Source organism: Otolemur garnettii, unplaced genomic scaffold (genome assembly GCF_000181295.1).
Source record: "Otolemur garnettii isolate 467f Iridium unplaced genomic scaffold, OtoGar3 scaffold00002, whole genome shotgun sequence".
Taxonomy (NCBI): Eukaryota; Metazoa; Chordata; class Mammalia; order Primates; family Galagidae; genus Otolemur; species Otolemur garnettii.
This window is the reverse complement of record NW_003852397.1, coordinates 7,870,179-7,886,776: the sequence shown is the minus strand read 5'-3', so window position 1 is coordinate 7,886,776 and position 16,598 is coordinate 7,870,179.

The following is a 16,598-nucleotide window of genomic DNA, read 5'->3' as shown; positions in this document are numbered from 1 at the left end:
AATTGAATTCATTATGGATTCTCTTATATGAAACACAACTATGGACTTCAGTCAACTCAAGGACACTCATAGGAAATACACATGCCAGAACTGTTCTGAAGTGCTTAGAAGAGGGTTGGAGAATAAAGAGAGTATCTAGAAATTAAAATTCATCGGAGACTTTCAGCTTTTTTCATCCTCATGAAGGAATCCCAACACCTGCCAAGAAGTCTCTCTCCCCCTAGGTTGTGGAAGTTTGGGGTGAGGAAACAGTTTGCTGGCCAGAAAGTTCTCTCACTACGAAAGAAAAGTATCAGCTTAGCCTGTTGGTGAGGTAGTTTTTGTCTTTGGTAACCTGGTAGTGAGTAAGTATTCACTCTGCTCCCTCAGGAGAGCGGGCATCTGACATTGTTCTGCTGGATAGGGAGGCTTCCTAGTTAACTATTGCTTTTCACTTTTTAAGTATCGCATAATAAACTTACTGGACAAAATAATTTATGTGGTTCAGACACCATAAACTGTGACAAAAGGATTTCTGTTCACCACTTCTCTAGCTCACAGCCCACCGCTTGCTTCACTGTGCACCGTGAGCTGGGAGGGCCGGAGACCTGGGCCCGGGAGGCATTCCTCTCTCCCTACTCCTGGCCCCAAGAGGTCTATGGGGAACCAGAAATTTCCATGAGACAAGTGAAGCCATCAAACATAGCCGCGCTACTGACAAGCACCAGAGGGTGTTTACCCATCTTGAGAGATACAGGAATCCTCTTGTGGCTAAATGTTGGCACCAGAGGATTTTTCTGGTAGCATTTAGAGCTGCACTATTTTATCTGTAATTTCCCAGGGGCCTTAAGAACATATATTGTATTAATTGGAATGAATCTTTCATGATTCTTAGAAGAAGGTGAAGTTTCCAGCAATATGCAAAAGTCAATTATACTAAACACAACCACTGCAAAAGGAAAGGCATTTGTTTATTTGTCATGACCTCAGGACAAGTGAACCTTCCTTCACGGTTTAGCCATTTCCTAAGAAGTTGTATTTGAGGCTCGGCGCCTGTGGCTCAAGTGGCTAAGGCACCAGTCACATACACCTAAGGTGGCAGGTTCGAATTCAGCCTGGCCTGCCAAACAACAATGATGGCTGCAACCAAAAAATAGTCGGGCGTTGTGGCGGGCACCTGTGGACCCAGCTACTTGGGAGGCTGAGGCAGGAGACTCGCTTCAGCCCAGGAGTTGGAGGTTGCTGTGAGCTGTAATGCCACAGCACTCTACCCAGGGGGACAGCTTGAGGCTCTGTCTCAAAAAAAAAGAAGTTGTATTTGAATAAAATAGCCTTTGGTCAGCTTGTTCCTGAAAGGTATTTTAATAGATGTAGATGACTTCTGTTGCCTCTCTTACTACTATATATTATACAGTCCTGTCGGAACTCAATTAGGCTGTCAAAAATCTTTGCAGGAAGAAAGGGAGAGTAGAAGGGAAGGAAAGAGGGAGGAAGGAAGGACATTGGCTTTAATTTTAGGGGGAAAATCTTTGACTCTAAAAAAATGATATCATGGGGGTATAGATTACTAAAGCAATTCTCACATGCAATTTGTTTTACTTATTTCTCAAAAATAGATTACAACTACAGAGAAGAAAATAATTTTAAAAATCATGTCTTTAATGTATTTGAAATATCTGAATGGACCTCCATAGTTTGCATATACCTATATATCCAAAGTTTTCATAATAAACTCCTAAATCATACCTCATTCTTTCCCAACAAGCAGAATATTCAGAATCCCATAGAAGGACAAATATACCTTTATTTTAGAAATTAATTCTGAGTAGTGAAAATAAAAATAAGTGATTTTCTAGCAATGCAGGGACTGCTCTAACAAGAATGTCCTCGGTGACAAACAACTGCTCCCGCCACAGCCGGAACGCCACGCCCCTCTCCGGAAGACTTACTACTCTCTGACAACGTGTCTGCTCACCTGCTCTTCTTTTAACATGTTTCCTCACCAGATTGGGAGCACCTTGAGAACAGAGACTGCCTGACTTGTTCACCTTACTGTCCCTGCACCTAGAACAGGGATGAGATCCTGGCAGATGCCTGCTGAACAGATGGACCGACTTAGCTGATGGTGGGGTGAATGGTTTCCCTTCAAGCGACACGCTTGCCTAAGGACCTGCTAACAGCACGCGAGGTTTACCACATTGCTGGCGACGCTATCCTATGCATTAGGAATGCTTGGTCACTAGCCTTCAAGTTGTTACCATGGCAAACACCAATGATGCTTCCCAAACCTTTCCCCAGAGCTTGTCCCTGCACCAATGGGGATAAATTTGTACCTCTTGGGACCTGGGGACAGCATGGAGTAACTAAATGGCACAAAGTGATACATAGTCTTAGGTAAAGTGCCTCACAGGTCTCATTTTAACTTTGAAATTTTCTGAAAAGATGGTATTTTACTTTCAAAGATATCCATCTTCATCTTCATATAAAATTATTTTCCCAAACCATCGGGTTGTACACTGTGTCCCTGACACATTCCTGCACAACCTAGCAGCTCCTGTGCTCCGTATCGTCCATAAAACATGACTGCTCACTTGTCATTACCGTGCTTGGGAAAGGTAACACTAGCCCCCAGTAATGTGTGTTCTCCTATCAGCTCTCCTTTCACTCAGCAAAGAGCCCCAGGACAGAGTGGGATAGAAGATGGAAAGGAAGAGGAAAACCATCCAGGGCCTCCTGGAATAGGGTCTGATCAGGGCAGCCTGCTTCACTGAGATGAAGTGGGAACAGAGAAATGGAGACAGCGGACAAGGAGGAGGAAACCACAGCTGGGATGAGAGAAGTCCTTTCCAGGGCTGTTCAAGGCAACAGGATGAAGGTGGCTGTGGCAGTGGACACACGTAAGGACTTACCATTCATTCCTTCTCCAAATTGTTGTTACTTATGGTGGACTAGACCTGAGCTCAGCACCAGAATTTCAATATTTGCAGTTGAGTGAGGACAGAGACCCATAAAAACAGTTGCAATAAACTCTCTGCTGGAGGGAAGCACTGGTGTTAGCAGAGAGCTGACATCTAGCTCAGAATGGGGGGTGCAGGGCAGGCTTCCTGGAGGAGGTGCTGCCTGAGCTCTGTAAGGGCCTAGAGTTTCTCGCTTTTGGATGTGTTGCCTTTTGATTTCCAGCCCCTATTAGGGACTACCTCATGCTTTAAATATAGAAGATGATCAGCAGATGGGTGGATAAGGAAAATACAAGAAAAGTCTCAATGTCTCTGTCTCTGTTTTTTTCACCCTCTCTCTAACACTCTTTTTCTCTCTCTGTCATTATTCTGATTAGTGAGCTACTAAATGGAGGGTAGATAATACCATTCAAGGACAGAGAATAAGATTTTAAGCAGGTTGTTGGCTCCAATGTCCCAGCTAGAATGTAGTTTGAAATATATTTATAAAATTGAGAATAAAAGAATTGCTGAGAAAGAGGCTTATAATAACTCCTCATTACTTCTCTTGGTAACAATTAATAGGGGACTTTTTCCTATTTATAAATCCATTGTCATTCTTTCCTTCCATTTACCAACCAGGCTATTCTGCTTGAATCATCATGCAGTATGTAAATTCATGATGGGAGGTACGTGCTAGCAGTTGCAAGGTGGTCTGGTTGTTTTGTTCTGGATATTTTTTCTTTAGTTAATTATCAAGTGCTTGCTATGTACTAATCAATGGGTAGCTAATTAGAAGCAAGAAGGAGAGAACTGGGTGTTATTCAGATAGTGTTTTTAATGAAAAAGAGCACACCACGTAATACTGTGGGGAAATGTCACTAAATAGCAAGAGATTTCATCTTTTTTTTCCTTTGCTGTGTGTTTACAAAAGGATTCGTATAAGTCACTCATAAACTAAATCCAAGTATGTGAATCCTTTCATTTTTCAGACTCCTCCCAAGGGGTAAGCGCAGGAAGATTCCAGGAGGGCAGCAGAGCCTCTAGAGATTGCTGAGGAACCCAGACCAACCCTGAAAGGAGCCTGAAGGTCTGACAACTCCCAGAGAGGGAGGAAATGGTAAGCAAATGGCAACAGTTGCCTAGAGAATTAGGAAATGAATAACAATGCTTTCTGGTAAATTAACTGTATTTCATTGTGCAGAAGAAAGTGGTGGGAAAGCCTGGTTAAAAAAAAAAATCCGAATAATAATTTGCTCACATCATTTATGCAAAATGCATAATTTTCCTACTTCAGTGGACTTTAGTTTGATTTAAAATATGAGCAGCTCCAGGACTGTTCACCAAAGCATAATTTGTGAGATAATTGGGAAGGGGAAGAGGAATCAGGAGGCAATCAGTACAATCCTTCGTGAGCCACTTCACCTCCCTCCTCTCACCTGCGAAATTTTGGAAACTATTTGTTTATACGCATATATTCCTGAAGGTCTCTAATGAAAGTGCAAAGCATTAATCATTGTCATTGCTATCACTAAACCAGGACGTCCCCATGTCTGAGAGGGAGAAAGCAATGCTTCTCTCTTTTCAGTATTTTTCTGCTCTAATTCAAGTAAGTACTTGTTTTTGAATAGTGGGGGGAAATGGAAATGCAGCAAAGCTATACTTAAAACAGCGAGCCAAGAACAAAAGCAATAAGCGTGCAGCCAAAGGAGACCTTGGAAGATACATAGATAAAACACAAAGCTGCGCATGGCTGGGATTCTTTTCAGAATCAAATGCAAAATGGAGAACATTGTTCCAAGTGTAAAGGTTTTGTTATCTGCAATCCCTCTGAAACAAAAAGGCATCATACAATTCACCTCGACACTCAGAAGCTGCCGTTGCTATAAATTAAGATATTCGTTGGTGACTAATGTGAATTTTCAGAACCAGGGGGTTTGGAGGTGGGGTGGAAGTCGTGGGTGGACCCAATACCCTTTGTTTCAACAGAGCACACCCATTTCTTTCTTTTTTTTTCCAAGACAGAGTCTCACTCTGTCACGGTGGGTAGAGTGCGGTGATGTCATAGCTCACAGCAACCTCAAACTGTTGGGCTCAAGCGATTCTCTTGCCTCAGACTCCCAAGTAGCTGGGACCACAGGCACCCCCACAACACCTGGCTATTTTTAGAGAGGGGGGGTCTTGCTGTTGCTCAGGCTGGTCTAGAACTCCTGAGCTCAGGCAATCCACCCACCTTGGCCTCCCAGAGTGCAAGGTGAGCCACCATGCCGGGCCTCACCTCAGACACGCCCGTTTCAATCCATGTTCATGTCTCTTCCATTCCTCTGCACCCCTGCTCCCCAATCCCATCTGGATCATAAAATTTTCACTTATTCATTCACTATGTCTATCCCCATGCCTCCAAATTCAAATATCAAATTCAGCTCTCAGATTTCTACCTTTCAGGGCAAACCTGTGGCTCATTTCTGTCTTCTTCTCCCAAGCAGTCTTCCTCTGTGGCCCTAATTCCTATCTCCTCTAGAATCCTGCTGGTCCAAGAGCCTGAGCTTTAAGCCCTTCTCTGCACTTCTTATCTTGAGGAAAAGACCTTCCCCAGTCCTACGGCTCCTCCCCACTCCTTCCATCTCTTCTCCCTCAACCACTGCCACTGGCTTAAGATTTATTAGACACTAGTTTTTGTACCTATGCCTTCTGCCACTTGCTATAAATCGCCTTTATGCAAATAGGAAAAGCTACCCTGCCTCAAGACACTTTGCTGCCATCTGCCAGAAAATCATTATAATAAATATGCAAAAGGATAATGACTAGACTGTGAATGGTGCCTCCTAAAATTGTGCAGTACACAACTGGCACAACTATACGTGACAACCCTATAGTCTGAAATCACCTGAGCCATCCTGGAACCTGGTGTAAATATAACCACCACAGTAAGTCATCTTGTCTTTTTATGACAGTTTACAATGTCAAAATCGGAATGTTTTGCCATCATCGAAAATAGCTGAGGGGCAGTTTCCAGAAGAGATGATGATTCCTGGGCAGCAGTACCTATAAGAAAGGGCTGTTCCAGCATTCAGCCCAAGCAAGCTTTGACCAGCAGACACAGTGCAAACCACACTTGGTTGATTTTCAGGAAGCTTTGAAGTTAAGAAGCTGGGAAATCCAATTGTTGGGGTGCAGGGGAGGTGGACTTGGCTTATGTGTAGGTCAACCATTAACCCCTTCTCTGGCTTTGGCTGCTTCATTTCTTGTCGATTGCCCCATCTGTTCCCCTCTCTTCTTCCCATTCCGCACAACCTGCGCATTCTGTGATCTCTCTCTGCATAACAAACCACCCCAAAACTTAGCACAGAAATAGAAAGAGTCATTTATTTCGCTCACGAATCAGCCATTTGGGCAGGACTCACCAAGGACAGCTCCTCTGTTCCACAGGGCCTTGGCCTTGGCCAGGGCAGCTAAGTGTGGCTGGTGGACCTCCTTTCACGATGGCTTGTTCATCGTGACGCTGACGCTAACTGTTGACCAAGAGCCCAGAGGGAGCTATGGGTGAGGGCTTTGCTTCCCCTCCACTCAGGTTCCCAGGTGGCTGCATGAACTCGCTCCCACAGTGAGGCCCAGGTTGAACTACCCGGCTGACTCATCATAAGCCAGAGATAGGCTGCCCCCACCAAGCTCTGCCCAAATTTCACATTTCTGGACAAAATGAATGATTATGGTTTTTAGCCACTAAGGCTGGGGACAGTTATTTTGAACAGTTCATCACAAGCATGTGTCTGCTGTGCTCACCGTGGTACAACAGCATTCTCTTGACTTTCTAAGATACCTCCTGGAGCTGCAGAGTTGCCTGCCATTAGGATCATGACTGTGAATTAGGCTACATCAATTAGGCATATTTACACAAAGTTTGGAAGGCAAACACCAATTTCCTGCAGCTTTTGGCTATTTTCTGCTGGGAGGCAATGTCGCGAGCCTCTTAGATCCATGCTCCAACTCCATAGGGGTCGAGAGTCTGCTGGCAGTGGCAAGCCTCCTCTGCCTGGCAAATGTGGTGGTGGTATCAGTTCATGCTGTTCCTGGCTTTCTGACCACTTTCCGGCCTTGTTTTAGCTCCCATGTCCTTGAGGTTGACAGTTCCAATGGCAAATCTGAGTCCCACCTTCTTGATCATGATAGAGGTGAGATCTCCGCTGGCACAATGATTTTACAGCATTCCCCAGAGGCCCAGCCTAGAGAGGTCTCTCTTCCAGCCCTTCCAACAAGTTTGCAGTTCCCCATGTTAAATGCCTTTTTGCTTAAAAACCCTAGTGTGGTTTCTATTTCTACATTGAACCCTGTGACTGACAACTAGGTGATCCCCAAAGCCTTGTCTCTTCTCAGTCTTTCTTTTGTTCTTTCTTGCTTGCTTTCTCTCATTTAATCATTCCTTTAACACATATTTTTTTTCCTTTAACACATATTTATGGCATATCTACTATGTGCCTGGCACTGTGCTAGACTCTGGAGAAAAATCTATGAACTACATAGACATGGCCTCGCCTTCACGTAAGAGGAAGAACAAAGACCAGGAGTCAGCAAAAGACTCCCAGGATCCTGACCGCTACTGCTTGTTTTTGTCTATAAAGTGTTCTTGGAACACAAGCTCACCCATTCATTTTGTCTGAGGCTGATTTTGCCTGCTGATGGCAAAGCTGAGTAGTTGCAACAGACACTGCGGGATCTATAATGCTGAAAATACTTATCATCTGGCCCTTTTTCAGGAAAAGTTTGTCAACTCTTGTATTAGGTAAATGAAACTCCCAGTCATACTCCAGCATCCACTCAGTCTGCCTGCTGATTCTGCAGACAGCCCAGGAAGCACCTGCTCAGTGCTTAGCACCTCTTGAGGATCAATCCGACTGTTAATTCTCACAGCAACCTTTTGAACATATTGTTATTATCTCTGTTTTACAGATGAGGAAACAGATTTGGAAAGATTTGAGCTTGGCTGACTAGGTAGATGGTCATATGTGGAAGAGGAACAGGAAATAGGCAGAAGATGGCAGGTTCAGTTCAGTTGGGATCTGTGGCCCGAGTCCCTGCAGACATCCCCATGGGACTGTCCCAGCTGAGCTCCTGCTGGCTGTGATGGAAAAGTGAGGATTACAACTCCCAACAGATGTAGGTTCAAATCACAATTCTACCACTCACTAGCTGTGTAACTTTGGACAAGTTACTTTACTTCTCCAGCTTCTTCTTAGCTCTGGTTTCCTCATAAGTAAAATGAGCTCTTGTGAAAACAGAAAAAAGGAATACGCGGACAGCCCCTGGCATCGTGCTTGGCACGTGGTAGATGTTTGATGCATGTTGGCAACTTCCCTTCATCTCCAGTCTTATCCTTCAGGTGGTAGAGAGTAATCTTCCCAAACTACAGCTTTGATTCTGTCAGTTTTCTCCTCCAACAATGTGACGGTCCCCTCTGACCCTGACTAACAGAAGGAGGTTTGTTCAGAGGACCAGGCCAGCCTGCGCCCCTTTCTTCAAACTCTCCCACGCCCTCTGTGCTCTATGGAAGGGTGGCTCAACAGGTCGTATTTTTACCACGGGGCCCCTCCCCTCCCAAAACATTTTATATGCAAGGGGTAGACACCTAACCAAGGGCAGCCAGTCCTTTGGCCATCAGCTAATCAAGTTTTCTCCCTCAGGTTGGGACCAAGAATTCAGAAATCGTGGAGGTAAATACTTGGCCTGCAGGGCAAGGTGAGTCAGAGCCAGAGCCAGTCCTCTGGGGAGCAGAGGATGCGGTTGGCGGAGGGAAGCAAGGTGGAGGCGGTGAGAGCGAGTGACCAGAGACAGCTGCTGCCCAGGCTCTCGTGTCGGGAGGGCCCACTGTGCTGCCTGAGCACCACTGCTGTGAGATCCGCTGAACCTTTGCAGGCTGGTATGGCTTCACTTGAGCGAATTTGAGGGAGTTCAGCCCCCACAGTCTGGCTCCCGCTGTCTTGAGCTTTATCTGTCCCTGTCTCACCCCCCCATCACCCCTGCCCTTTCTCCTGTCTACACCAAATTTCCCTCAACTGCTCAACCGGCACTCTGCGCCATTCTAGTCTTTTTCCTCTTTGCCTACACTGTTCTTTTGCCTCTGTCCTCTTCTTAAAAGCGGATCCGTTCTTTGAGACCTGCCTCAAACATCTGGGGCTGGCTGCCTCCTGGGAACTCCCGCACCTAGCTGCCCGTCTTTAGTGGCATTCGCTGCACACCACTCCCTGCTATGCTGGTCAGTAGATGTCCTTCAGGCCTTCTTCCTGCCTCTAAGCTCCCTCAGGGTAGAACTTGGCACACAGTAGGCATCCAGATGCCACACTGGACTTAATCCGAGGGGTGGAATCCTAAAATACCGTCTGAGCCTCTTCAGTAAAGAGCATTGTGCCAGCATAAGGCATTGTTCATTAAAATGGAAATGCGTGTAGAGAATGCTTCAGATTAAAGGAATGAAGATCAAAGGGCACATTTTTGGCCAGGAGTTCTGAGTCTTAGAGACCCAAATAAATTTTATTTCCTGAAGTGATTGGAACCATAACATTGGATTTGGTACTCTGATATAAAACTTTCTGGAACTTTCGGCCTGGTGGAAAGGCTTTCACCTCTTTAAGTGTTCATTTGCTCTTGTCTAAGATTAAAGCATCCTTGTCTGTTGCTGAAACTGGTTGGTTATATCCAGAAGGCTTCATTTAAAAGACTTTCCCTGTGGGCCAGGGAACCTGCCTGCCAGCCCTGCCTTTGTTGGTGTTACAGGCGCACCTGGCTTCAGATTTACCAGGAGAGGGTGTGTCTGTGTTACCTGTAGACACATGTCCACTCAGGTTCAGGATCCTGTTGCCCACATCAAGAAAAGAAGGCAGCTGCTCTGGCAGACAGGGCCTGAAACATTAACTGCATTTTGCAAACAAAAGAATTTCCCAATGAGAATCTTGACTGCAGATGTGGGCTGGCAGCTCCTCCTGGGTCTAGGCCTGGGGCTCAGCCCTGGGGATGTTGTTCCAGCTGCATTCCCAGCCTAGTGACCTGACTGTCCCTCCATGCAAGGGAGCTGGGCTGAGGTGCTAGGTCAGAAGGTGAGTCAAGTCCTCGCTCCTGAGCCTAGGGAGGGAGAGAGACTGGCAACAGCTAAAGCAAAGTCCCTTTCTCATACTGACCTCTGGCCCCTCCCAGGCTTTCTGAACAAGCCCCAGCCAGGTTAACTTAAAGCCCCAATTCCCACAGCTGCTTGCACCTGACCTAAGAGAATTTTTTAAAGTTCAAGTTTCTCGGCCCTTCCCCAGGCTTACCAAATTAGGCTTTCCAGGGCAAGAGGCAGGCCCAGGAGTTTGTCCTTGAGTGTGTGTCTTAGTTCTCTCAGGCTGCTATAACAAAACCCCATAGACCGGGTGGCTTATAAACAATAGAAATGTATTTCTCACAGTTCTGGAGTCTGAGAAGTCCAAGATCAAGGCAAAGGACCTGCTCCCTGGTTCACAGATGGCTATCTTGTCTCTGTGTCCCCACATGGTGGAAGAGAACAGGGAATTCTCTGTGATCCCTTTTATAAGGACACTAATCCCAAAGGCCCCATCCGAATACCATTGCATTGGGGGCTAAGGTTTCAGTGTGAATTTGGTGAGGGAGACACAAACAGTCAGTCACATACGCCCTTTTCTTCTCTCACTTTCCTTCTACTGGAAACTTGTGGCAGCAGCACAAATGACACTTTTCTGGTTCTTTTTAAGTCCCACCTGCTCCACCAGCATCTCAGTCATGGAAGGCACCACCCCCAACTCCCAGCCCTGCCAACCATCTCACAGTCTCCCCTGCTGGCAAGGAGGGGCACAAGAGGCAGTGGTTACCAGAGCACCCTAAGACATGGCTGTAAATGCTCCCCCCATGTCAGGCAGCAGGGCAGTCTCAGCCATCAGGCCTTCAGCTTTCAGAGCAGCTGACCAAGTCAGCCCAGGCCAGGCAGGCTGGCATGACTCGATTGAGAAAGAAAGTTCTCCATACAATAGGGACTAGTGACTTGTGACGAGGGTCCTGGTGATACCAGACAGGTGGTGCCCCAGCCAGCTCTGCCAAGCGGGGCTGGAGGACCTGCTGCCTCTGTCTTGGCAGTGTTGGTGACAGCAGCTGGCACAGGAACCAGCAGGCTGGAGCTAGGCAAGCAGAGGGAGCTTCCCTCTCCCACGGGAGGCTCCAGTAGCCAAAGGAACCAGACATGAGGGGGGGAAGACACTGGCGATTCCTCCACTGCATCCCTGATTGGTCTATTTTCAAAACCTGCCCCTGATTGGTCTGTTTTCAGGACCCGAAAGCTCATTGGACAGCTGCCCCTATATAAGCCCCTAAGCAGAGAACCCAAATGCAGACCTCTGCAGACCTCCAAGAGAGAGCAGGAGAGCAAGGAGGTTTGGCTCTTTGTAAGAGCTGTAACACTTGTATTACTGCTGATCCTGCTCTGCAAGGAGATTTGGCTCTTTGTGAGAGCTGTAACACTTATTGAATAAAACCTAACCTACTGTTGATCCTGTGGTCCGTCACTTCATTCTTCTAACCGCTGAGACCAAGAGCTTGGAAATCCAGTATCAAAATCCGGTATCACTGGGACACAACAGGTGACCACACCCAGTTCACAACTCTTCTGCTTGATTTGAGGCCGCAAGGCCTGAGCCTTAGCACCAGCGCATCAAGGAGGTGTGGCCCTGTTGAGTCTGATGGACCTGAACTCCAGCAGGGAGTCCCAGAAGATTCCAGACTTACAAGGCATGAGAGACTGTTTTTCAGGGAAAGCTCCTGGTTTTATAGATAAAACTTTTCAAGAAATAATTGAAAATGCCCACTGGCTTTGCTTCTGCCCTCAAACTCATTCTTTTCATAATGAGAAAGTCTCCATGTAGAATTATGGCCAGTGTCCCTTCCCTGGGCTGGCCACACTTCAGGACACCTTACCTCTATTCTCATACCTTTCATCTACTTTCTTGTGGTAAATGTAACTAGCTCAAGATTCGGATATACTCCCCCAAGGGACAAGATGGAACCAGGGTGGGTTGGAGGGGCCCTGTGGATGGCATCCTAGCAATTAGTAGAGGCTTTATCTAGAAACTGAGTGACTCTAGATTCCCCCTTGGCTTTCTTAACACTCAAAAACTCTCAGGCAGTGCCAGTTTCAGCAGTATTGTCCTCTACCTCCTGCTCATAGGGAAATCTTGCAATTTGTCTCGGGCACTGGCTTAGCCAAGTTACCAGTTCTTAACCCTGGCTGGCTGCTTCCCCTGAGCTCTCTGCTGAATCAGGCAGTTGCGAGAACATAGCCTGAAATTTTAGTTAAATGCAAATCCCTAGACTCTTCTGGTTCAGGGGTGAAACCAAGAAATCTACATTTTGTTTAACAGGGTTTCTCTCTATCACCAAGGCAGGAGTGCAGTGGCATGATCATAGCCCATAGCAACCTCAAACTCCTGGTCTCAAGTGATTCTCCAGCTTTAGCCTCCTGAATAGTTGTACCTACAGGCACACACCAGCACACCTGGCTAATTTTATTTCTTGTAAAGATAGAGTCTCCCTAAATTGCCCAGGCTGGTCTGGAAATCCTGGATTCAAGTTATTCCTGGTTTCAACCTCCCAAAGTGTTGGGATTACAGGCATGAGCCACTGTACCAGCCTACTTTTTTTTTTTTTTTTGCAGTTTGGCCAGGGCTAGGCTTGAACCCACCACCCCTCGTGTATAGGGCCAGTGCCCTACTCCTTGAGCCACAGGCACCACCTAGTCTACATTTTTTAATACATTAAGTTTTTCTTCTTAATAGCACAAGTCATATATATGTACATTCTAGTCTTAGTGTAAAAACCTTACAGATGGGCCAGACGTGGTGGCTCACACCTATAATCCTATCACTCTGGGAGACTGAGAAGAGAGGATCTCTTGAAGTCAGAAGTTTAAGACCAGCCTGAGAAAGACTGAGACCTGGTCTCTATTAAAAATAGAAAAATTAGCTGGATGTTGTGGTGTGCACCTATAGTCCCAGGTAGTCGGGAGGCTGAGATAAGAGGATTGCTTGAGCCCAGGACTTTAAGGTTGCTCTGAGCTAGGCTGATGCCACTGCATTCTAGCCTGGGTGACAGAGTGAGATCCTGTCTCAATTAGAAAAAAAATTACAGATAAACCATCCCTTCTCTACACCATCCCTTCCCTAAAATAATCACTTACCAACTCCATTTGCGTGTTCATGATCTTTTTTGAATACATCTACATAGGCGGAGCTTGTTTTTTACTTAAATGAGAGCCACAGTGCCTGCTGCTCTGCTCCGTGACTTTTCACCAAACACTAGGTCTCAGGGAACTTTCCGTGCTCGTGTATTTAGACTTACTGTCTCATTTTTAACAAACGATATTTAATAGTATTCCAAAGGATGGAAATAGCATCATTTATTTTGCTGGTGGCTATTTAGTTTTTTTCCAGCTTTTCAGTGTTACAAACAACTTTACATCCTCGCACTTTTTTTGTGGACATCTGCAAGGATTTCTCTTGGAGGAACATCCAGAAATGAAAGTACTTGGATGTTAATTTTAATATATTCTTAAGTTTAATATCTACTGCTGAACTGTCCCATCAAACTGCTTAGTCAGTGTATGTAAGTAATCATTTTCCTGTAATCTCCATTTTTTTAACGAGTGCCCAGATGATTTGGATGCAGGTGTCCCAGGACCATTCTTTGAGGACATCACATAATGGTTGTGTTAGTTGACAATTGCCACAAGCAACACTATGCTCACAGCAGTTATCCCCAAACTCAAAGTCTTAAAATAACAAGTTGTTTTTGCTTTTGTTTGTTTTGCATGGGTCTGCAGATGGACTACAACCTGGCTATGTTTGACTGGGCCCCAGGCTCAGAGCTCCCACTTGTCCGCTGTAGGACTTAGTGATTGGCTTCAAATCAAGTTCAGATTTGTTCCACAAGTGCTCGCACTGGGGCCAGGCTGAAGCCTGAAGCACATGTGGCTTCCTGGAGAATTCATGTCTTATCTTGTGGCTATCACAGGAGCACCCAAGCCAAGCCATGCCTCTCAAACTCTTTTAAGACCTCTGATTACATCTCACACTCTAATATTCCATTGGCTAGTCATGTCATGAGGCCAGCTGCACATCAATGGGGCAAGAAAGTAGACCCTATCCTTGGTTGGGGGGTTCTGCAAGTTATGGCAAAGGGGAGTGAAGAGTCAGAACTGTCTTTCAATCCCATCTACTGCAGTGCTCAAGGGGATAGGCTTTGGCACCAGAAAGACTTGATTTGAATCCCTGCCTCTGTAACTCGGGGGAAATTACCAAATATAGAAGTATTCTTCCCCACAGTTGTGTGGGGACGATCCTCACTAAAACTAGGCTTTTTTGGATCAACGTTAATATTTGGTTTAAGTAGATTTCAAATCTGCTTTGCAAGCAGCACAGCTTCAGTTTTCCAGTGAAACACAAATTACTGCAAGTTAGACAACCAAGTCATGGCTCCCATGAGTGCTCTTGTTACTATGCCGTTCACACTTCCTGTGTGCTCATTCATACTGAGAGTGTAAAGAAATTCTTTTCAATGTTTTATTCCAAAGGAAAAAAAAAATACAGTAATTACCATAATTCGCTAAAAGATTTAAATTTTTTAAAGTACAATCCCAAAATAGATTAGGGCAGCTCTTCTAGTGATTGTATCTAATTTTATGTTATGTTTCGAGCTCTTTTTGAACTATAAAGAATTAACACACACAAAACCAGGTTTTTCTAATTAAACAGAGTCAAAGATTTGTATCATACTTACTATGTGAGATTCAGCGTAAGAATGTTTATCTTGAGAATTATTGGCAATACTGAATCTTTTAAAATTTAATTTTTTAGTAATTATCCTTTCCTCTCAGATTTAGAGAATTATATTTGTCTAGAATTTAAAGCAAAACAAAAAACACCTCCAGAATTCCAAAATGCCGCTTACCATCAAAATGTAAAAAAGACAACTCTCCAGGCACTAAAAACACAGCCCCGTTCGACTTTTCCTTAGATGTGAGAGATTTATTTGTTTGTTTTGTTGTGGTCTGAGATGGAGTCTCACTCTGTTACCCAGGCTAGAGAGCTCTGGTGTCATAGCTCACAGCAATGTCAAACTCCTGGGTTCAAGGGATCCTCTTGCAATAGCTGGGACTACAGGCCGGTGCCACAACACTCAGCCAATTTTTCTATTTTTAGTACAAATAGGGTCTTGCTCTTGCTGAGGCTGGTCTCAAACTACTGCACTCAAGTAATTTTCTTGCCTCAGCCTCTCAGAGAATCAGGGTTACAGATGTGGGCCACTGGACCCAGCCTAGATGTGTGAAGTTTATACACTGATGAGAGTTGTAGGCTAAATTTGGCACTGAACAATATAAAAATCACCACCCAGTTTACTAGGACTGCCACAACCAAGTGCCACAGACTGGGGAGCTTAAACAAGAGACATATCTCACAATTCTACAGGCTGAAGATCAAGGTGCCAGCAGATTTGGTGTCTCGCGAGGCCTCTCTTCTTGGCTTGAAGATGGCCACCCTCTCACTGTGTCCTCGCATGCCCTTACCTCTGGTCACCCACATCCCTAGCGCCTCTCTGTCTGTCCTAATCATCTCTTTGTATAAGGAGACCATCAGATTGGATCAAGGCTCACCCTGAAGGCATCACTTTAACTTAATTGCAGTACCTCTTTAAAGGCCCTGTCTTCAAATAGAGTCATATTCTGAGGTATTAGGGCTTAGAGTTTCCACATAGAAGTTAGCAGGTACACTGAGAGAGACATAATTCGGCCCATAAAAATAGCTTGTGGACAAAATGACTTTGTAAATTTTTTGTGCTGGGCACAGCAGCTCACACCTGAAATCCCAGTACCCTGGAAGGGTGAGGATGGAGGATCACTTGTGGTCAGGAGTTCAAAAACAGCCTAAGCAAGAGTGAATCGCCATCTCTATTAAAAATAGAGAAATTAGCCAGGTGTGGTGGCATTTGCCTGTAGTCCCAGCCACTTGGGAGGCTGAGGCAGGAGGATCATTAGAACCCAGAAGGTGGAGGTTGCAATGAGCAGTAATGACACCACTGCACTCCAGCCTGGGTGACAGAGCAAGTCTCTGTTTCAAAAAAAAAAAATTTTTTTTTGCAGTTTTTGGCCGGGGCTGGGTTTGAACCTGCATATGGGGCCAGCACCCTACTCCTTTGAGCCACAGGCACCGCTTTAAACAGCTTTATTGAGAATAATCATATACCATACAATTCACTCATTTAAATTATATAATGACTTTTGGCATACTCACAAAGTTGTTCAACCATAGCCGCAATTTCACAACATTTTTTCAATACCCTAAAATAAACTCCACACCCCTTAGTCATCACTCTCCCAATCCCCTCCCCCTCTCCCTGCCAATTACTATTCCACTTTCTGTATTCATGGATCTGCCTGTTCTGGATGTTGTATTTATTTATTTATTTATTTATTTTTATTTTTATTTTTTTTGAGACAGTGTCTCAAGCTGTCACCCTGGCTAGAATACTGTGGCATCATAGCTCACAGCAACCTCCAACTCTTGGGTTCAAGTGATCCTCTTGCCATAGCGTCCCAAGTAGCTGGAACTACAGGCACCCGCCACAACACCTGGCTATTTTTTTATTGTAGTTGTC